The 23,734-nt window shown below is 45.8% G+C and overlaps 1 protein-coding gene, 1 non-coding gene and 1 pseudogene across 3 annotated transcripts in view; 2 read left to right on the top strand and 1 right to left on the bottom strand.

Annotated features, from left to right (window-relative positions):
* Sv2c (synaptic vesicle glycoprotein 2C) overlaps positions 1 to 23,734 on the top strand; it is a 174,319-nt gene that overhangs the window by 120,291 nt on the left and 30,294 nt on the right. The gene's annotated exons all lie outside the window — the stretch shown is intronic.
* On the top strand, positions 4,908 to 5,426 carry LOC110307890 (annotated as a pseudogene).
* LOC115029137 lies at positions 11,117 to 11,254 on the bottom strand. Its single transcript, XR_003834707.1, has one exon. It is a non-coding gene; the product is annotated as a small nucleolar RNA SNORA48 (small nucleolar RNA).

The following is a 23,734-nucleotide window of genomic DNA, read 5'->3' as shown; positions in this document are numbered from 1 at the left end:
GATAGCAAAAACTCTTCTCAAGGATAAAAGAACCTCTGGTGGAATCACCATGCCTGACCTAAAGCTGTACTACAGAGCAATTGTGATAAAAAATGCACGGCACTGGTACAGTGACAGACAGGTAGATCAATGGAATAGAATTGAAGACCCAGAAATGAATCCACACACCTATGGTCACCTGATGATACTTATAACAATATAGACATGTACATTCCACCCCTCAAATATGCCCAGAGGAATGCATAGACAGAACCGTAAGGGCCATAAAAGGATATAGTCATAGTTATAGTGTTTGTGGAAAAAATAATTGGCAACCCCGGTTCCCATCACTAGGGCAATGGGTAATGTAAAAGGTGTGGAATCCGCATGTCTGTTAAGAACAGATGTGGAGTGGGGTCTAAATGCATAAAACTGTGTAGCCTGGAAGGAATAAGAAAAAGAGCAAAGCGTCTAGAGCATGTTGCTATTGTTAAGAAAAGACACACGGCCCACTTTAGAAGGTGTTACTCAAATTCTGATCTATGATTTAAAACACCTCATCTGTATGGAGGGTACTGGGGAGGATGGAGTGGATGCTGATACAAAATGATGAGCCTCATTTACACAGTGCCGTGCAAAAGGTGTGGTGGAAGATGCCGCCCTCTGTCCCTAAGGTTAAAAAGAAAACCAGCATCAAGGGTTCTTGCTGCATTTACATCACCCAAGCATAAGATATAGAAACGACAGAAATACAGAAGCACAGTGAGACCCTGACTGAGAATACACGGCCTGTCCTCATCTACATTCCTGCACCCATGGAGTCTCCAAGCCTTCGTGTCTGACGCTCACTCGCTGGAAAACATTTGCCATCTCCTTACCATAGCATTCTGTGGCCCAATAGTAAATTCTTTATAAAAGTCGGGGCGTGGATTAAGAGCCCTCTGACTTTTTTGTTTGTTTGTTTGGCCAGGTGTAGGAATCTGTAGTTAATTAGCAGCTGTGAACACTGGATAGCCGTTTCCAAGGTCCCCAAACAGCTGCATCTGATGAGCTGTGCACTAGGTCCCTAAAGCTCACCCCCACCTCATCTGAGTGAAACTGTACCACTTGACACATACGTGGGATAAGTGGTTTGTTAAGGAGCTTGATTTAATCAGCCCACAATGCGAACACCCTGTATATCAAAACATCATAGTGTGGACCGGCACTGTAGCCCAGTGAGGGAACCCATGCATCAGAACCCATGCATCAGATGTATCAGGAATTGGATTTCATCCCCAGAACGAAGAAGACACAGCCATGCCACCACCATAGCCTCACACACACACACACACACACACACACAGAGATCACCATGCCCACTAAATATCTTATATAACATTGTCCATTTTTAAAAGATGCCACTTTTTTTCTTCTTTTTATGCTTAGTCATTATTTATTGGATATTTTCTTTATTTACATTTCAAATGTTATTCCTTTTTCCCGATTCCTACCCCCCAGAAACCCCCTATCCCATCCCCCCTCCTCCTGCTTCTATGACGGTGTGCCCCCACCCACCCACCCACTCCCACCTCCTCACCCTCACATTCCCCTACACTGGGGCATCAAGCCTACTGCTGCTGTGGCTTCCTCTGATCTTAGGAAGTGTGGGTTTTGTTTTGTTTAAATCTTTTCATGCCACAACAATGTAGCTGCATTAACTCAGGGCACAGAACCAAGCTCTGTTAGAGGGGGTCTCAGTATATGTAATTCTTTTAAATAAATTCTTATTTCTTTAGAGTAGAGTGCACTGCTATAATCCAGGGTGCATATGGGCATATTGGTTGGATTTTTATAACTATGAAGTATTATTCAATAGATATTTAAGTGTAATGGAGTCTATGATTTAGAAATACTCCTGCTTTGCATCTAACACTGCCCGGCCACAGCAATGTAATATTTGTCCTTTCTGCTTGTACGAAATTAAGCGTATGTATCAAACATTCACACTGAATAATGCAGCCATCATTACTCTGTGTGTTTCTGAGGAAAACCGTGACTCACATGGACACCTCCACATAACCTGCCACTCATCAAAGCCAGCTCAATGCGTTCAAGGCTTGCTGCAGTGGTTTTATACAAAAGATCTAGAGAACATGCAGAGGAAAGGGGTTAGTCAGAGCCTTGAACTTGCTCAGAGTCTGGAGGGCGCCTTGTGCCTTTCCTACTGTGACTCACAAACAGAGCACTTCACGGAGGGGATGTTCCTCCCATCTGCTGTCCTGCCCTGTGGTAGAGTCCAGATCAGCAGATCTCACCCTGACTCCAGCTTCCTCTGATTGGTCGCCTTCGGCATCACTGCCACTGCCCTGAGAAACACCCGTCCTTGCCACCTAAGAGCGTCATAAATCATGGTTTCCTCTTAAGGGAGAGCTATTGATTTGCTCATTTGTGTCCCTTTTTCCCCTCTGGCTCACACTTTAGTGGGAAACTGACTTCCTTTATGCAGTATGTTATAGCCAATCAGAAGGGCGGCCTGTGCTTCCCTGGTATACAAAGAGAGGTGGCTGTGGGTGAGGGATCTCACATGAGAATCTCATCCTGCGGGAGAGTGTAATCAACAGATAAAAGCTTGAGCGGCTGCACATGCTAGCCAGACCTCATCAGAATTAGTCACTGCCTTTCCTGAGGCAGGGACTGCCAATCAGTACAGACGGAAAAACCAACACAGTCAAAGGCAGTGTATTTGTGTTCCACTGTGTACTTAAAGCCAGTGAATACTCAGGTTTTGCTATAGTTACTGATTCAGCCTTTGAGGCCAAAATTATGCTATGAGGTTCATGTCCCCCGAAATGTTTATTTGTACCCTTTCTGTAGCAATGACTCCTCTAACCCTCCTTACTATTTAGTTCACACACGAACATGCACACACAGCACACACACACACACACACACACACACACACACACACACACAGACACGCACGCACATGCATGTACATTTTCAAGTAAAAAGGATATACTATTATATGATAATATTTTAATTAACCCACTAATCATCTAAAATATAACCATTTAAACAGAATTTAACATGAAAAATTAGATATTTACATAGTTTTTCTGCCAGTAAATCTTCAAATCTGGCAAGTTTACTAAACTTGTCTCAGTTTGCAATCAAATTTCCATTTCCCAGTTCCCAGTTGAAAGTGTAGATTTGGAGTCTCACGACCTGCCTGGCAGCCTGGGATAGCTCTCCACTGCTCTCTGCATTGATTATTTGTTTTAGGGACACCAGACCTTAGATGTACGCGCTTCTTTTGGTGGAAGACAATCTCTGCAAGTGTTCCAACCATTCCCAATATTTTCTAAATATAAATTCATCAAAACTAACCAACCTTTCATTCAGTACTGTAGTCCCACTGGCCACCTTAGCAGCCATGGGCAGCTAGGGGCTGACATATTGGACAACATAGATCTATCAGACAGTCAAGATGCTTAAACACTTGGTAGCAAACACACTCATGAAAAGATGGTACAAGAGGAGAGCCGAGCTCTGAGCCTTTGCCTACATCCTCTCCTGGATGGGAGCTCATCTCATTCTTGAGGCTTGTGTGTTGGCTTTTCCCATAGATTTCCCAGTTGGGTCAGCTCCCCTCAACGATAAGCTGTTGGGGCACTCTGTCCTGCTCCTGGTTTTTTTTTTTGTTTTTTTTTTTGGTTTCTTTTTTTATTTGTTTGTTTTATTTAGCTTGTTGCGCTATGTTCTCATTTTCCTCTCTGTATCGCTATTTCCAGTTCTCACTGGTTTTTTAAATGCCGCGTGGCTAGGAAATTGTCATTGGTGACCTCCAGCGCTGAGTCCTCAATAAGTATGTGTGAACTAATGGAATAAATGGCCAGCTTTATGTGAAGAAGACTAACGTGGCTGGAACAGAGGAATGATGTGTAAAAGGAAACCAGGATGCAATAACAGGGACAAAGACCCAAGCTCCGTTTGTGCAAATTATCCTATCAAATGTTCCATGAGCATCGAAGCTAAGAAGAACCTATTAGATTTAACCAGGGGCTGCTTTGACAGCAGCCTTCAGAGACACTCGGGCACACCTTAGAAGCCCCGAGTCTTCTCATAAATTCATACATTCTTTAGAATACTGCTTCCCAAGTGCTAGGCATTATAAATGTGAATAGACTTGGTTTGAAGGCCTGGCTTGTTTATTTGGCTATGATCCCGTTACTGCGGGTCCCCTAAAGGACGGCTGCTATGTAATTGAAGTGATGCACAATATGGAGCTGGCTTGGGGCTGCGTGTGATTTATGGGCATTCGATCTAAAGATATTTAAAGGACGAAGTTATCGGAGCCAAGAAGAAGGAGAGATGTGATTAATCATGTAAGACAGTTTGTAAATGGCCCGCTGAAGCACTGCTGTAAACAGTAAAACCAGGACGCTCATTTGAGCGGTGTAGGCAGGCAAGGGTATGTGTGTGTGTGTGTGCAGGTGAGTGAACAGGGTAGAACAAGAGATGCCATGTACACACAGGGCTGAAAAGGATGCTTTCCCAGCGTGTAGAGATGATGGTGGCTGTGGGATCCTGAGGGATATATGCATCTTTTACATTTTCTTACACTGTGCCTAAAGCTACCTGTCATACACTGCCAATTTCGTAGCTCTGTTTTCCTCAGGAGGCTTCCTGGGTGTTTGTAAAGTAGCCAGGGAGGAAAAAAATAGAGTTTTATCAATTCCTATTTTTACAACTCTATGTGAGTTCTTATCTCTGCGTCTTTCTGAGTATTCCTTTCCCTCCCATCATCTTAGGTAGATGTAGAGGTCTCTTTACAAAAAGCATTGATATTGCCCAACCTGGATGCATGACAGAATTTCCTGGTTTCTCTCTAAGTAGAAAAATAACTATTAGTAATATATAAGTTTTCTCAGGAGAGTGTGGCCAGGCGGCTCAGACCGAGCAGGGCTTTTCTTGCCAGTGGATTGTGTAGAGTGTACAGCCAGTCTCTTGTCTTCTGTTCGACATGGCATCTTCTGATATTCAGGTGAAAGAGCTGGAGAAGCGCACTTCAGGCCAGGCTTTTGAGCTGATTCTCAGCCCTCGGTCAAAAGAATCTGTCCCCGATTTCCCCCTTCCCCAACCCCCCAGCAAAGAAGAAGAAGGACCTTTCCCTGGAGGAAATCCAGAAGAAATTAGAAGCTGCGGAAGAAAGACACAAGTCTCATGAGGAGGAAGTCTTGAAGCAGCTCGCCGAGAAGTGGGAGCACGAGAAGGAGGTGCTCCAGAAAGCCATCGAGGAGATGGTGGAGGAAAAGCTGACCCACAAAATGGAGGCTAACAAAGAGAACCGGGAGGCACAGTCGGCGGCCAAGCTAGAGCGCTTGCGAGAGAAGGACAAGCACGTGGAAGAGGTACGGAAGAACAAAGAATCCAAAGACCCCGCGGATGAGACCGAAGCTGACTAAGTTGTCCTGAGAACTGACTTTCTCCCCGACCCCTTCCTAAATATCCAGAGACTGTACTGGCCAGTGTCATTTACATTTCCCTCCTGACAGATAGTCTAGAAGCCGATGTAGGACTGTATAGGTAGATCCAGACCGTGAGATGTTTTAGGGGCTCAAGGGGAGAAACTGAAAGTTTTTTACTCTTTTTTAAAGTGTTGGTCTTTCTAATGTAGCTATTTTTCTCGTTGCATCTTTTCCACTCGGGCACATTCGGTGTGCTGGGTTAATGGCTAGTACTGTATTGACTGTGGAAGACGTTTGTGAAGATTATGTAGTGGCTTCTTCCAGCCCATTAGATGCTGAATATCTGTCCACTTTGCAATCCCAATTCTGTCCCAATCTCACCAGATGCTACTGTACTTGAATGGTTAACAAACTGCACAGTGCTGTAAATAATAATAATAATGATAAGTTTTCTCAGATAAATGTTATTAGTCATGTGTGCCTCCTGCTCACCCTGTCAGGAATCCATACCTGTTTTTCTAACTCTGGGATGTCCAAAGAACTTGCCAGCTAAATCCTTAGCTCTAGGTTCCCACGGGAAAGGTCTTCCTGAGTTACTGTTATCCTAGAATTACCTGGGGATGGATGTCAGGGAATCTAAACAGCAGTGTGAATCAGGAAGAGGGGAGCAAGAGAAGGTTTGGGGACCCACATGGCCTGGCTAAGTACCCAAGCATGGTTTTGAACTCCTGAAAGAATCAGGAAGAAACCCCTATCACATACCACCAGGTGCTGAGGTGACAGGCATGTACCACCACACACAGCTATGTCAGGGTTAGACAGATAGCTCGGTTAGAAAACAGCTTGCCTCCCAAGCCTGATGACCTAAGCTTGGGTCCGTAAGACAAACATGAAAGTCTGGCTCAGTGGCTCCCATCTGTAGTCACAGTGATGACGAGACAGGATACAGAGACAGATGAATTCTTAGAAGCTGTGAAAGGGGGAAACTATATAACCTACATGGCCTGGCACTAGGGTTGCCCTATGATCTTTGCATGTATGCATAACTCTCATCTACATGTGCACTCCTCACACACAAACAAGCTCATTAATATCAACTAAATCATCAAATCATCAATAATTAAATATCGTTTAATTAAATCATTGTTAAACATAAATAAAATGAGTTTTGTAACAACAGAGCAAGAGGGAGCTTAGAGCTCTGTCTGAGATACACACATGAAAGTACACATCGCAGCTCTCCAAGGGGGCTTCCATCGTATGTTATGATTTAAGGCTGACAGCACAATGAACTTCCATATTTGTGAGAAGCTTAGGTTAGCTGCTCCCACAGATTTTGTTTACAATAGAGTCCATTGTCATTCTGGATGGAGTCACACAGATGAGAAATGCCCTACACCAGATGCAAAATATTTATCATTTTACATCCTCCTGCAGTGACAAAGTTACTTCAAAGTAAGAAAGAAGGGGGCATGGGAAATAAATAACTCAGGAAATTGAATGATGTGGCCACATTAGCCATTTAATTATCTAGATTGGGTTTGAAAATATTGTGACATTGTGACTTAGAGCCAATTTGAGAGGCATCCTGATAAGATTTGAGGACCGAATAATCATGCCAGTCCCAGCAGCTGCTATTATGTGGTTAGCAAGAAGACTGATTTTGTAACTAATATCCATAACAAAAACGTCCTGGACTTGGGTTCCTCTCGCTTTGAGGCTGTGCCTGCGTTGCTTTCTCTGTGGCGAGGTAAGGAATCCCAAGCCTTTCCCTGTCTCATTCTCTTGAGATCCAAACGCTGACAGCACATGAGAGACTGTGCACCAGGTTGGAGCAGCAGTGGACTGGATGTCGTGGAAGGCTCAGCAGAGCCCTGAAGTACATAAATTTCCAGAGCGGCAGCTGACCCAGCCAGCCATTCAGCAGCTCAGGGTTTTTGTTTGTTCGTTTGTTTTTGTTTTTCAAGACAGGGTTTCTCTGTGTAGCCCTGGCTGTCCTGGAACTCACTCTGTAGACCAGGCTGGCCTCAAACTCAGAAATCTGCCTGCCTCTGCCTCCCAAGTGCTGGGATTAAAGGCGTGCGCCACCACGCCCAGCTAGCAGCTCAGTTTTGTGCCACGATCCCAGTAATGAGATTTCTTCCTGTGGTAGCAGTTAACTATTAGCACTGAGGCATGTGGTGGCAGTTGCTGCACAACTGGGAGGTTTAAACACTGAATTGGTGAGGTGCTCTTCTGCCTTCCAAAGCCACTTCCTCCAAAATAGAGAAGTCGTGTGTGAAAATCAAACAGTTGCTGGTTGTAAGTTTTATATCTATTAGCCTATCCAGGTGTTACCTCTTCGGTAGAGAAATGCCACCACGTTCCCAGGCTTTTTCTTTCTGGTTCATATTTGATTGTTCTTGTTTTTCCACATGCTCTCTTTCATTAAATGTGATCAAGGAGGGTCCAAACCTAATAAAACACTGACTGTGTGCTGTGTGCACACTTTCATTTCTAACATATGCTCACACCAAAAATGCAACTGCCGATGCTTGCTTCTTTTCTTTGAGGGCACGGTGACTTAGTGCGGCTAAGTCAGTCTACCTGGCTGCAATCGTTTCCTGTGTACAAATTTCTACATGCTGTAGAAACATCCTGCAGACTCCATGAGGATGCAGTGTCTCTGAGCCAGCTCTTCCCACTTGTTCTTTAGATGTCCTGAACATGTGGTAATGCATGAACGGTAATGCAAACTCGGAAAAACAATTACAGATGTTCTTTCTATGTGAGCCGTATGAACCAGGAACCACTCATCCCTATATTTGATCAATATCATTACTGCTGACCTTTGAGTCAGTGTAAGGAGCCTGGAATAAAGGAGAGGGAGAGATGATATTGGCTCTACCTGCACTGTCCAGAATCAGAGAAGTAGATGAATTAATGGAGCCGGTTTCTTATAGCCACCTTGGCACACCTTGGTCTCCATCTCCATCTCAGTGGATGGGTATATTCCTTTTCACTATTCCATTTTATCAAAAGAGGAGGCAAAGAGGACGTCTTGCCCTTGCCCACAGAAAGGCAGCCATTAGCTTGTAAGTTACTGACTGCCCTGTCGTAGCCTTATGCCCTCATTCCTCAAGCCTTCCCTATCCTGACTACTTCATACTGCCAGCAGATGAATCACTTGAGAACTGAGAGAAGACACCTGGTGGGGACTCTGTCAGCAGGCTGAGACATTCACCCCCAATTCCTCACCCTAACTGCCCCTGTTCCACTCCCACATCCATCCCTCCCCTCCCCATGTGTTAGGGGTTTGTCCATAAGTATGTTCGCTGTATGTGTGTCTGGTTCTCTTGGAAGTCAAAGGAGTGTGTGAGATCCTGTGGGACTGGAATTACAGATGGCCAGGAGACATCATGTGTGTCCTGGGAATTGAACCTAGGTCCTCTGAAGCAGCAACAAGTGCTCTTACATAATGAGACCCTGTCTAACAAAATAAAAAATAATAACAGATAATAAAATTCCAGGGACATTGAAGTTTCTTTCTGCAAAACCACAGCGCTTTCTCTGAGGTGTGATGCTGGCTGGCTTGTTCTTTCCTGTTTAGCCATCCTGAAGTATTCTCTGGACTGCAGGTAGAATCTTTCCACTCACAGACAAGACTAGAAGTGTTGAGACCCTCTTTCTATGTTTTTATTTCTTGTAGTTTGGGATCTGCCCCCTCTTTCTGCTCAGGTGGGTGGGTGTCCCTTTCCTCAACCTCAAATTGGAGCCAATTTCTAGTTCTCTAACACATGTCAACTGACACATATATATTTATATCTTATATATAATATATATATATTTTATTCTTACTGATGCTCTGTGAGTCTCACATCATGTACCCCAGTCCTGCTCATCTTCCTGTCCCCTCAAATCTGCCCTTCACCTTTGCAGCCTCCCACCCAAATTAAAACACACATGCAAAAAAAAAAATCAAACAATAACAACAAAAACACAGAAAACATCTCATCGTGGAAGCATGTGTGTGTGTCTCACAGTGTAGCCCTCTGTTCACACATCTTCGCTTGCAAATGTTTATTGCAATCAGTTATTTTCAAGGTCTCTGACTTCTGTGACATCAATACTGGATCCCATCAGGTCTCCTCCCAGTTATCCTGATGTTGCTCTGTGTCATGGAGGTCCTGCAGGGGCAGCTCTCCCTCTCTCATGCCCTTGGGCCAACTCAGCTGCACCTGTGCCTCCAGAACCAGCTCCACTGTGCTGCCCTGTCAAGGTCCAAGGCTCACTCTCTCAAGTGCTGCAGCCTGTGAGGGGCTGGTACAGCTCTCCCACTCCCACACCCTCAGGCCCAGCTCACACAATCCTTCACCATCAGGGCCGGCTCTACTGTATTGCCCAGGGGAGGTGCAGGGCTCTCTCCAAAGTGCCTCAGCCAATGATGGGGCAGGGTTAGATCTCCCACCCTCATGAGTTAGCACTCACAGCTACGGCAGGTGGCAGGGGGGCATCACCCCTGTACCCATGACACCTCATGCCAGATGAGTGGTGGCAGCAGAGCCAGCTCTCCCATACTCTTGCCCTCGGGGCTGGCTCACCTATGCCCCCTCCACCAGAGCCAGTTCTACTGTGCCTCTCAGACAAGGTGCAAGGCCTGCTGTCCCGAGTGCTGCAGCCAGCAAGGGGCAGGGCCAGCTCTCCTGCTCTTATAACCCTGGGGCCAGCTCTCCTAACTGCTGCAGCTGGTGAGGGGCAAGGAAATTAAGGCATCACCTTCATACCCATACTGCCTCACAGCAGATGAGTCTCAGGGTCAGCCAGCTCTTCTGAGCTCTTGTCTTTGGGGGCTGGCTTACCTGGGCATCCTGCCACCAGAGTCAGCTCTGCTGTGCTGTCCAAGTGCTGCAGCTGGTGAGGGGCAGGGCTAGCTCCCCTGAGCTCCTGAACCTGTGGGCAGCTTTCCCAACCACTGGAGGCTGGGGGTAGGGGTCTCATCTCTGTACCCATGCTGCCCCATGGCAGACAAGTAGCAGGATCAGGTCTCCCACACTCTTGCCCTCAGGGCAGGCTTAGCCACATCACCAGGACCAGCTCCACTGTGCTGCCTGGGTGAGGTGCAGGCCTTGCTCTCCCAAGTACTGCTGCCTGGTAAGAGATGGGGCCAAGCGCTATGTCCAGTAATGGGTGGGGTCAGTTATGCACAGCCTCAGCCCTGACCCAAAACATCCCTGTGTTCTCTAGTGGTTATATGAGCCAGGGACATCTAAACTGACCTCTGCCACCATGAACCCAGTGGCAGGTCAGGCTGGGACCTCACCATGGCCCAGGTGCCAGGGCTGGTCAGTCCTAACAGGCTGCTCCGCTCCACTCTGGAGTCTCCAGTTCCATCTCTCTTCATAATACCCAAGATGCTCCTCTTCCGCATTCTCTCCCATCTGACTACCACATACTCGCACATCATGATGGTGCCAGCTGCAGGCTGACCACGCAGCTGGCACGCCCCAGGGTGACATCCTCCATCCGCGCTGCTAGGAGTGACAGCAAGCAGGTGTCTATGGCCTTCCTGTGCCATGCTCTGGAGGGCAGCTCTGTGGGTGGCATGACAGTCCACAATTCTCTGTCTGTCTTCCTTCTCCTGCACTGTGCTGCCTGGATTTGATCTGATCTGATCTGATCTGATCTGATCTGATCTGATGATTTGATTTTTATGAGTCCCAGGCATAAGACAGCTTTGGCTACCAGGCATCAAGCTAGGATGAACAAAGGACTCTCATCTGCTCTGCCCCTGGGTGATATAAGAAGAACACTACCAACAAGGTGTACCGTTGCATATTACTGGAGATATGTGTGTGTGTGTGTATGTATGTATGTATGCATAGATAGATCTGCAGGCATTTCTCCTGACAGTGTACACTTGGCCTTTAGAGTTTCAGAAGGAAGGTGGATCCCAGGCCTCAGAGCTGGAAGGTGTGTAAGATGGCAGCAGCTGACTTAGCACAGAGACTGGGGAAATGATGGCGAACCAGAGGAGACGGGAAATCAATCATGGCAGCATTCCTAGCCCTGAGTTTTCACATTTAGATCCGCAGAGCCTGACCTACTTTGAAGGACCCCTCAGGCTTACAAGTAAAAGCTATCAAGAGGAGGCTTTTAGTGAACCTAAAGACGGAGGGGGTGGAGGTTGTCTTGTGAGCTCAGGGTGCCCTCCAGTGTTGGTTAAAGCTCATCACAATTACTGTTCCTTAAAACACCCTGCAGGGATGTGCACCACTTAGCCTTCCTTGCAGGTCTTGTCTCAGACTCAACTTTATCAGAAGCTCTCTGTTTTAACTACTGAACATTCTGCCCATTCGGGGGCTCCTGGGGTATTTAAAACACATTTGGATTTGCTCCTGTGTAGACTTGAGTTCTTAGGGAGAGGAACACAGGTTTGTTTTTTTGTTTGTTTTTTGTTTTTTGTTTTGTTTTTTCGCAGCGGGAATCCTTTTTGTTTGGTCGGTTGTTTTTCTTTTTCCTTTTTTCCCTCACCCTCATGTGTGACCCAGGCTTGGCTACTCAACCCAAAGTGCTCTGGAAATCAGTGTGGCACTCAAGCTGGCCCCAAAAGGGGATCCTCCTGCCTCACCTTCTTAAACTCTGAGATTACAGAGCTCGGGCACTGTGGTAGCTTGCCCAGGACAAAGCTTGCTTGCTTGTAGAGCTTTTCAGATCTGCATCCCCTGCCCTCCCACACAAGGTCAAGGTGCTTCTCTTTCGGACCTTCCCAGAGATGACGAATGCTGCTTCCTCAGGAGGACTTACTGCCCTCTAAAACTCCATTTGAACTTCTGTCCACCTCCGGCCACTGAACGGCACCCGACACCTTACCTTTTCTTCTCCCGTTTTCTTCCATCTGTGTCTGTATCAAAGTGTGCCTCCCATTTGTGTATTACTTAGGCTGGCTGTCAAACCAGGCATTTGAAACACTCAGAAACCTGCACAGGTTCTGAAGTACCCCAGACTTCACAAACTACCAGATTAAGCAAAGACATCCCTTTCTTATTGGGTAATCTTGCCAACTAATACATGATTTTGCTCACTCATCTTCACACTCACAGCTGCTGCTGAAATGAACTATCCTATGTGGCTCATGGTGTGTGTGTGTGTGTGTGTGTGTGTGTGTGTACAATGTGTGATGGATTGTGCATTGACTGAAGATGAAATGGGGGAAGAGGGGTCCTCTTGAATAATCGTAGGCACATCATGGAGCACTAGCTGGAAGAAAGGGAGTCTTGACTGTGAGGAAGGAGCCTTGGGTCAGGCCTATCAGCTCTGGCTAGCAGGACAGCCTCAGCTAGCCCTTGCAGAGAAGAGAGGTCAATATGAGAGCTCCCTCGATTAACATAAACATAGAATGGCCCAGCCATTCTATTTCTGGATGGACCACAAGGAACTGAGAGCAGAGGCCCAAAGAGAGGTTCCTTTACTATGTTCATAGCAGCGTCATTCATTGTAGCCAGAAGAGAGACACAACCCCAAAGGACTGTGCGTGTTCGTGTGCGTCTGCATGTGAGTCTGTGTCTGCGTCCCGGCAGATGAGCAGATTGCACATGTTCACATGTGAAACATTATTCCCCATACAGGAAGGGTGCTCTGAGATCTACTATAGCACAGAGGACCCTAGAGACTGTGCTAAGTGAAGTAACTTGGGCACGAAGGCTTGCATGGTCCTACTTATATGAAGTGTCATGAGTAAGCAAATCCATGTAGACAGGAAGTGGAAAAAAAAAAGGTTACCAGGGGCTGAGGATAGGAAAGCACACACACTTTCAGGTATAAGAATCAATTCTGAGGATGGGCAGTGGAAATGTTAGACTTGTAGTGACATTGAATTTCACACACAGAGATGGCTTAAATAGGAAACAGATCCACCCTACAGATCCACAGTGAGAATAAAGCAGCGAGCGAGCTCCTCACCCAGGACAGATAAATGTATAGCCAATCCAACATTAACGAAGTGTTCGTATAGGAAGGGGATGCAGGGTCTCCTACACATCTCTCCCCTTGCCTCCATTTGAAAACAAAGCATCTCTCAGACCCATTTGCACGGCGGATAGGCCTAGGGTTGTTTACGAGATTTATCAGACTGTTGATGCACAGTGGATAGGCCTAGGGTTGTTTACGAGATTTCTCAGACTGTTGATATCTTAGTCTGGTCGTTCTTGCTCAGGGCTGATGATAGAGATATCATACATTGAATTTTCTTCAGCATACCTGGCCTTACTCATTGGATGTCAAAGACACCCTTCTTCCCCAAGGTTATGGCTATCAAAAATGTCCCTAAACATTGCCAGACGTCTCCTGGGGTTAACAGACTTAGCAAATGCAAGATGCTTGGTTAAATGTTAATTTCAGATAAGTAACGGGTTTTTTTTTTTGTTTTTTTTTTTTTTTTGTATAAGCATATCCAAAATATGACATAGCAAATACGCTGCCTTTGTCCACTTAAAAGAAAATTAGGGGCTGGCGAGTTGCCTCAGGAGTTAAGAGCACATACTGCTCTTGCTGTGGAACCCAGCTTGGTTGCAAGGGAGCTGTGAACTCCCTGTCAGGTAGCTCACAATTACCTGTGTCTCCATCTGATGCCTCTGTGTGTACCTGCACTCAGGTGCAAACACATATACAGAAAGAGAAGGGGGAGGGAGGGAGAGAGGAAAAAAGGAGAGAGAGCTTTCAATTTGAATTTTTTAAAATTTAAACAATATCCTGGATTTTTATCTGCCCACCCTATCAGGATTGTTGGTATACAAAACAAGATGACATAAGGATATCTGGCACACAGTGGGTGGATTATTAAAACTCTAAGAACCTCGATTCTGCTCCACCCATCTCTACCCAGGCCTCTGGTTCTTTTCCAATACCGCCATCAGTCAGGTGGCCTGGCCTGAAGATAAAGGAGCACCCATGTGAGTCTGAAGTGCTGGGAACCAGCCTGCCAGCCAAAGCCAGCGTCCATCACCCCAGCCAGGGCATCGGTCTGCCTGTGCCGCTACAGTGATTTGTCGCTGTGGGCTCCCTGGGTTATTAGATCATTTCTCACAAACAGCAGTCGGTGATGCTAAATGAAAAATGGCTGCATCAGTCCCAGACTAAGTCACTCTGGGTTTGATTTTTCTGGCGCCGTAGCCCTAGAGAACCATGCCTCAGGATGCAGCAGGACCAATCATTTCCACAGCTGGTTGCAGCCAGGAACGTCAAGATTAATGGCTCACATCGTCAACCTTTCAAGAGAGCAAAGGTGAAATTCTACTCTGGGTAGATGCTGACTGGGTCGAAAGAAAAGGGAGAGGATTGGAAAGTGGAGAAAAAGCACTTTCATGTCTAGTGCCAGGTCATAAATCAGGGATGGGCAAACTGAGTCTGTCTCCCCAACCATTTAATTGATTGAGGCTACTAAAGTCTCCCTTCAGGCAATCTTAAGGAAAGCATGCTTTATAGATGTGTTGGGAGACCTGCCCGTTGGAGTTCCTTATTGACTTGCTGACTGGGAAATTTTCTAGTTTTCTAAAAGGAAGGCTATTATGTGCTTGAGGGAGTATTAGCTATGTCCATGAGGCAATAAATTCATTAATCCATGGGGAAGTCCATTTTCCACAGAGATCACACTGAGATAGGACAAGCCTAGTCATGGCTCAGGTGAGAAGGGGAGAGAAGGCTGGGGAGCAGGCCTCCAGTTGGCAGCATGGCTAAGAAGCCTTCCATCCTCCCTTGGGTTCTGTCAGTAAGCTTTCACTGCCCATGGCCAATTTATCCAACTTCTAAAACGTTGCAAGTTTGTAGAAAGATGCTTTGAAACAAGGTTACAAAAGATGCAAGGGCTACACTGTCGCTGTCTTCAGACACACTAGAAGAGGACATCGGTTCCCCATTACAGATGGTTGTGAGCCACCATGTGGTTGCTGGGAATTGAACTCAGGACCTTTTGAAGAGCAGTCAGTGTTCTTAGCCACTGAGACATCTCTCCGGTCCTATAATGTGGTTTTAAAAGAGAGATTTATTTGTATTTTACAAGTATGAGTGTTTTGCTTGCATGCATGGGTACTGCATACATGTGTGGTGCCTGCAGAGGCCAGAAGAGCATATCAGATCCCCTGGAACTGGAATGACAGGGAGTTGTGAGCTGCTGTGCTGGGAACTGAACCTAAGTCCTGTGCAAAAGCATCCAATGTTCTTAACCACTGAGCCTTCTCTCCAGCCCCTGTGATCTAATTTTTATTACCCAAAATTCTCTTGATGATCTATAAAAGCTAGAAGAAGCCAACTAGAATCTGGGAACTCTTATTAGAGAAGCAGCAGGCAAATTACTTAATGGCAGAGCCTTGGTCATAAGAGATTGGAAGGCCAAATGCTGAAAGCCAGAGGCTCCCTTCCAGGTCAGGTGTTGCCTTTCATCTGAAGCCCATGGGCCGATGCAAGGCTCAGGCCTCAGAGCAATAACACAACATGCATAAGTAAGTGTGCCATGAGCAGGTGCAGCTGTGCAGACCCGAGCCAACTGTGCCCTTGTCTAGTAAGGCGGCCCAGAAAAGGTACAATGAGTGGGGGAAAGGAACACAATTTGGAAAATCACAGAAATAGAGCTGCGTTGCTCAGTGACTGACACCATCAGGAAGGAAAGGAACGTGGCGGGCTGCCCCCACATTTCTGGTTCACAAGTTTCTCTGCACTTCAACCAACCTTGAATCTCAGCATCCACTGCTTCCCACAGCAGAAAGGAACTTCTCTGGCCAAGGCTGAGAGCAATCTATGGGTTCAGATATAAATACTTAGTAGCATTTTTTTTACTATAAATCTTGTCTATTTAGCAAAACAACAGTTGTGGGTACCCCCACCCCATCTCTGGGGTCTGTATCCTCCTGCATCATGGAGTTTTGACAGGTTTACCATGCCAGGCTTGTATTGTTTCCTGACAAGCAAGCCTCAAGGACAAATAGAAAATAGCTGGCTACCCCATGACATTCAGAAAACTGTTGAACCAATGGACACATCTTGCCTGGCAGGTCAGTCATTGTAACACTCAGAGCTCAGCACTGGGTAAACACATTGACAATTCTCCTTCCCTAGTAGCCTGCCTAGCACTCCATAGGCCTACCACCATGAAAGCTATGCAGCAGGAAGGAAGGTTTTTAGGTCAGCCCCAGCTAGACATGTTTTTACATTTTTTTATTTATTTAATTAATTTTTTTTTCCCTGATGTGTGTATCTGGGCATCATATAAATGCAGCACCTGTAGTGGACAGTAGAGGGCGCCAGATTACATGGGGACTGGAGTTATAGATGATTGTTACCCTCTCTGTGGGTGCTGAGAACTGAACCCTAGTCCTCTAGAAGAGTCCCTAGAGTTGATGTTAAGTCATTTCGCCACACCTGCCTATCCTAAAACCGAAGTGTGCTGTGTTGTCTCCTGCCCCATACATTTAACTTGGGCCAGGTGTGGTGCTACACACCTTTAGTCTCAGCACTAGCGAGGCAGAAGCAGATAGATCTCTGGGAGTTCGAGGCCAGCCAGAGATCTTAATAAGACCCTATCTCAAAAAAAAAAAAAAAACAGTAATAATAACAATAACTCATATCTTCTGGTCATCCATCAACCCATGTAGGATATCTGTGTTCAAACTCCTTTTTTTTTATTTATTGTATATTTAATTATAATGTATTTAAATTATTTAATAATTTTTAATTATTTTTAATTATCTTACAAAGTGGGTTTCCATACAGCTTTTGCATACAACCTAAGCTTTGGTTAAATTACCCCAACCTTCCTTCTTCAATGTCCCTCCATCCTCAACTCCCCAGGACTAAAAGGTCAGTCAGAGACACCAGTTCTCTTTTCTATGCAGACACAGGGTTGTCTCTGGTCTCTTCTCCTGGGTCCCCATAGGTCCACACTGTATTTTTAAGCTCACATTGATCACAGTCAGAATCCCTGCCGTTTCTTGAGAAAATGCCAGTGTTGAATATTGGTGCCTCTATAATTCCAGTGTCCCTTTTCTTCCTCCAGGCACCTAAGTCACTCAAAAGTCAAAGGCTTGGGGCTGTGATTTGGGTTTGTTTTGTTTTGTTTGGGTGTTTTCATTTTAAGTGAGAAGCAATAAAAGGCTATGTAAAGTTAATAAATTAAGGAAATAATGTCAGAAGAGAACAGTGCCCACGAGCCACCTCCTCCTACCTTGTGTCACTACCTAAGACAGCATAGTGCATTTCCAAACCGTGGCTTTTCTAGATCAGATAATATGTTTTTGTGTGCATATAAAAATGACATCACTTGCTGTCCACCCTGTCGGGGGGAGCTTCTCTTTCTCTACTGGAGGTTTTCCGCGTTCCATCAGAGAGAGCTGCCTCATTCTTGTCCGACACACGAGTGATTTTTTATCGCATGGCTGGCTGTGCCACAGCTTAGCTCCCCATTTGCCCGCTAACATCATTATTTATATTTCCAACTTGACTTATTTTGCTACAAAAGGAGATGAACAGCACTGAAGGACTGCCCAGCTGCAAGTAGAAGTAGCATCTAACATCACAGATGGCACTGGCTACCCAACCTGAGTCGATAGCAGAGAGTCACGTTTTACAATGACTGTGTAGTTTTTATATTTTAAGCCCGTGACACATTAAGGATATAAATTTTTTATTTCCGTAGCAATATCAGAAACCCACCTGATCATTCCCCCTGCCTTACACTCTCACTACAGAAAATGAACTCTGAGCTACTTTAAGAGAATTTTAGCTGGTCTTTGTCTTGCAGATAACTTATTTCTTAGCTAGTCAGACTTGACATCCTGTACAAGAAATACTGAAGAGTTTTGATTTCTTTTAGTACATTGGATCTCAGTCTTGCATCTAAAATCTCCTGTCTTGACAAAGACAGTTTGTTGTTGTTGTTGTTGTTTTGGTTTGGTTCTTTTGTCTTTTGGTTTTGGTTTTTGTTTTTGGTTTTTTTTGTTTTTTTTGTTTTTTTTTTTTGACAATATTGCATGAGTAGTTACCAGAATTCAGGCCCTCAAACTGGATTCTGAGATAGCAGGGCTTCCAGGTTAAAGCCTAGGGGAAATGTAGGCGCCAGTGTCCTATGTGTGTGTCATATGCTTTGCCTGCATTCCTTAAGCAACAGGCAGCTGGAAGGCAGCCGAGGAGGCAGCCATAGGGCACTGCAGCTACAGCAGGGGGAGGCTGGCAAGGGCCTTGGTTATTATGCAAGATCCGTCCCTCTTTTCTTTAGTAGCACCACATTGGTTAGAGCCAGGCTTTCACTGCCTTCTGTACCGCCCTAATTGAGGTCTCCCTTGCATGGAATTTACATTATCTGTGGATAAATCCCACAGCGTGACATTTTAATGAATATTTTAGCAAAATCCAAAGGACAATTAGAAACATCAACTTTGCAAGGATCTTTTTTTTTTTAAGACAAAATAATAATAAAGGTCACAGTGCCAAAAGATGAGATTTGGTTTCAAAGAATCCATTTCACTAAGTGCAGACGTGAAACGCACAGCCCGTTTTCCCGGCTGAATGGGATTCGACCCCACAGTCCTCTTCTTCGCCCTGCTTGGTGATTGTTCTGAAGCGTTTGCCTAGAGTTTGTGTTCAGATTTAAGTTTCCTTGAAATGGCGCTCAGGAGAGCTGAGCCAAGGTGATGGCGGTCAGGGATTCAGTCCTTCGTGTCTTTTCATCTTGTAAGGCATCCGCAAGGTCATTTCTCAATGTACCCATGGGTGCCTGCCATCCTCACAGGCCCCGGCGTAATCCTGTGAATCTTTGACTCTAGTAGGCATGGGAGGAGGGGCGTCCATTTCCCTTGCCAGGACTCCTCCCACTGCCCAGGACACGCCCCCTCTCTTCCTGTTGTCAGTTATACAAGAATAGGTAAAGGGTAACCAGTCTAGGATGGCCGTGCCTACTTCGTAAGCACAGGCTTTAATTCTAACGTTGACACTGTGCATAGCTCAAAATGAGGAAAGGAATTTATTTGAAATTTCTGACTTAAGGAAAGTAGTCCCCATAATATTAACCAGATATTTGGGGGCACTGAGGTAACTCATTTGTCATTGAGCCTAAGGACCTGAGTTCAATTCCCAGAGCCCACACAGTAGGGAGACAGTACAGGTGAGAAATAAATAAATAAATAATAAATATAAAATGTAATAAAAAATTTACAAATAAATCCAAACAAAAATCAACATATGATTCAAGTGTCTAAGTCTATATTTTAAAAAATAAAACTGATGCACATAAATACCACATATAAATGTCCATAGCAGATTTATTAATAAATACCCTAAACTGGGAACGTCCTTTAACTCACTAACATACGTGACAATTTGTATGAATCTCAAATGTATCATGCTAAATATAAGAATCAAAGTTCTTATTCACAAAGTTACATACCGGCCAGGTATGGTGATGTGTGCCTGTAATCACACCCGTGGGAAGTCTGAGACAGGAGGATTGTGAACTCAAGGCCAGACTGGGCTGTACAGCAAGACCTCATCTCGAAAGCCAAGCATCTGCCCTGTGGTGTGACTCCATTAACACTGCACTCTGAAAAGGCAAAACTTTTTTGTCTGTTTGTTGTTTTTTTCGAGATGGAACTCACTCTGTAGACCAGGATGACCTCAAACTCAGAAATCCACCTGCCTCTGCCTCCCAAGTGGTGGGATTAAAGGTGTGCGCCACCACTGCCGGGCTGACAAAACTCTTAAGACAGAGGAGAGACCAGTGGTCACCAGGGTGGCTGGAGGAAGAGTTGACCCTGAAAGGACAATTAGCATCAGGGGTGTCTTGGGGTGACAGAACACACTGGTCAAGTTCATAGACATATACAAATACATTTTTATAGACATAAAAATAATTTTGCTCCATGTGCATTGACAAAATAAACCAAAGCTGTTTTGATAGTTAGTGTGAACTTGGAGGAAAAAAAGAGAAAGAAGAGAGAGAGAGAGAGAGATCACCTGAGAACCCATGTTCTTGATAACCTATAGTGATTTTTCGCACACTCATGTACACACAACACACACACACATGTAGCACCTCCAGGACTAGGGGGATACTGGCAAGACAGGAAAGCAGGGTTCCTATTTTTCTGGTGGAAAACGGGTTAGGTGATTATCAGGAAAATGAATGTGTGTGTGTGTGTGTGTGTGTGTGTGTGTGTGNGAGAGAGAGAGAGAGAGAGAGAGAGAGAGAGAGAGAGAGAGAGAGAGAATGGGGAGGAGACAGTACCCATCAAGACACCAAAGCAGCCTGTGTCTGAGGAGCCAAACTAGAAGGAGTGAGGGTGACAGCCATCATGCAAAGCATTCAGGCAAAGCCTTTCCTACAGGGAAAATATCAGATGCATGTATGTAGACTGCTAGGTCTACATTGAGGATGAGAGTAGTAAGGGACAAGACAAAAACAAAAAACATCTCACACAGCGGCGCCTTTTGTATGTGCGGCTGGGCTTCTGGAGACAGGTCAGTGGTGCTGCACTACATGAGCAAGAGAAAGAGCTGAAGGAGGTGGCCTCACCTCGGAGACCAGTTCAGACAGGACATGAAGCCATGATGATACTTCTCATGCCACACACATGTGAAGCTGTGGGAGAGTTTCACAAAACACAGCAAAATGCTCTGACTTGCATCTGAAACTACAACTCGTAACAGGTGCGGCAGCTGTTAGGCTCTGGATAGGAAATGTCCCTGTAGGCTCATGTGGGCTCTTCAAAAGGTGGGGCCTCACTAGAGGCTGTACCTTGCTGGGGCCAGGCCTCCTGGGTCTGGACTGGTTCCCACCTTGATTGCCTATCTACTGCCAGACTGCAGCGATGGTGGGACCAGTTGTCTCCTGCACCTGGGGCCACAGCCCAAGATTCTCCCACGGCTTCACCCTCTCTGTTCCAGGAGACTACACCATGAGCCCAAAGAGTTCCTTTTTCCCTGAGTTGATCAATCAGGCCTTTGTCACAGCTATGAGACAATAACTCATGGGAGTCTAATGGAGCAGACCTACAGCTTTCCAACTTAACTTAGCATGCCAGGTCCCTCTTGCCACTATATCAAACACATTGGCCGTACGCAAAATAAATTTAGATTACATGTTTGAATATGCTAATGGGGACTCTGCGGGCCTCCTTCTGGCAGTTCTAGGAGACAACTGTGGTCCTTGCGGTTCCTAGCTTCTACCAGTCTCCTCTGAGCGTTCACTAGTAGCCCCTGCCTACATCTCTCAATGCTGCAACGCAGCTCCTCCCAATCTCTCTCCCCTCTGTCCCTCCTACCCTCCTCTCTTACCTTTCTTTGTTTCCCTCTGTGTGCTGATTGGTCGTTGTCATCAAGTTGACAGGAGTTAGTCATCTGGCAAAGGAAGCCTCCAGTAAGAAAATGCCTCCCTCAGACTGGACTGCAGAGGAGACTGGAGGGCACTTTATTGGTTAATGACTGATTTGGGAGGGCACAGCTCGCTATGGGCAATGCCAGTCCCGGGCAGGTAGTCCAGGGTTGTATGGGGAAGCAGGCCGGTAAACAGGGTCCCTCGGTGGCCTCTGCTTCAGTTTTGCCTCCAGATTCCTGGTCTGAGTTCCTTCCCCCGTGGGGCTTCACTGCAGATGAAAGTTCTAAGATGAGATAAATCTAGTATTTCTATGTTGGTGGTCGTGGTATTTACCACAGTCATAGAATGCAAACCTGTGCCTCCCCTCCTGTCTTCTTTCTCAGAATGTTTACAATGGCTTTTGGCTCCCCTCTGTAGAACCGGCTATCCTCTTTCTCTGGGGAGCCCTGGCTTATAAACAATCATGATCCCCTCCGCCTGAAACATCTGCATCCTCAGGTGATGGAGGTCGATATGAGAACCTTGGGTTGGGGTGGGGTTGCTTTTCTGTTACAGAAGTGCGCTGCTCCACCCACCGTAGAGACGTGCGTGCTTACATCTCTCTGGCCTATTTTCCATAGAAAGGGTCACCTTGTGAACTCTCATTTTTTTTTGACCAGCAACGCCAGAGCCCGCCAGCTCTTGCCTTTGTTCTTCCTACCTCTATCCTGTGGAAAGTGTTATACCTGACATTGAACTCAGTCACGGAAGTCTCCTCCCCCGGTGTGGAGAATAACAAAGTTTAGAGTTCTTTAAAGAGAGTTTATACAAAGCTCTGAGATCATGTGAAATGAACACATTATGGTCTCTTTGTTCGGCCATAGAATTTCTTCTGCCATTTTAGATATGTGAGGCTTTTAAGTCTAGGCTATATAAGATGTTAAAAGTAATCATGCTTCCCAAAAGCTGATCGTATAATTAATGTAGCAACCCACATAGTCTCCCCATACTAAGTTTTCAGAGCAAAACTAATGCAAAAATTAATACAGCGTGCCACTAGTGTGGACACCACTTGCCGACAGCACAGTGGACAAGTGCCACAAGCCTGGCTGCTGGTGTGCAACTCCAACTTGAATCCTGGCAGTAAAAATTTTGTGACTTCAGCTTGTGGAAGTATGTCACTTCTGGAGGCTTTCAGGAGTCCCACAAAGGACAAATGTACAGTTCTCCTGGGGGTGGGGGAGGAAGCGGAGACTACCTCACCTTTGTTCACAGACACCTTCTAATCACCAAGCTTTGCTGGTGGCTAGCCTTCCGCCTCACACTGTTCACCGGTCCCTCTGTGGATCCAGCTCTGGCTTCATTTAGCTTGGATGTGCCTCATTCTTCCTCAGGAAAGCTGGCTGACTTCTCTTTTCATTCCACATTCATGCAAATGCCAGTTCCCGAAGGGATTTCTGTCTGCATCCCACCGGGACTGTTCTTATTATAGTGTAACAAAACTTTCATTTTTATAGCATCTCCTTAGAAGTTGGGATTCACCTTGCTATTCCCTATGATGCCTGGGAGCAGAGATAAAAGCCCTTGTTCCTGATAAGGACACTGTGAAGTCAGCTTTCCCCACAGACAGCCATTTAAAGATGCTCTAATGAAAGGATGGTTTACAATGTTGTAGGAACTGCAAAAGGAAACCAGTAAGACACGAGCGAGCTGCATTGGCATCCCTGAGCCTCAAAGGCCAGTGGTGGGAGGGCTGGCTGTTCAGCGCTGGGGAAGCAGGAAGAGGCCGGGAGCTGAAAACATCCAGGGCCTCGCCACTCCTCCACCTGTCCAAGGACAGGAGAAGGGAGGGAAGGAAATTGTGTCCTACTCAAACCTAGTTAGGAAGCAAGTGTGGTAAGAGGTGGCATAATCATTGCAGTCAGGAGGAGGAGGAGGCAGATTATGAGTTCAAGGCCAGCCTGGGCTACATTAAAAAAACAAAAAACAAAAA

This window comes from Mus caroli, chromosome 13 (genome assembly GCF_900094665.2).
Source record: "Mus caroli chromosome 13, CAROLI_EIJ_v1.1, whole genome shotgun sequence".
NCBI lineage: Eukaryota > Metazoa > Chordata > Mammalia > Rodentia > Muridae > Mus > Mus caroli.
The sequence above is the reverse complement of the archived record's forward strand: the minus strand, read 5'-3'. Positions and strand labels throughout refer to the sequence as shown.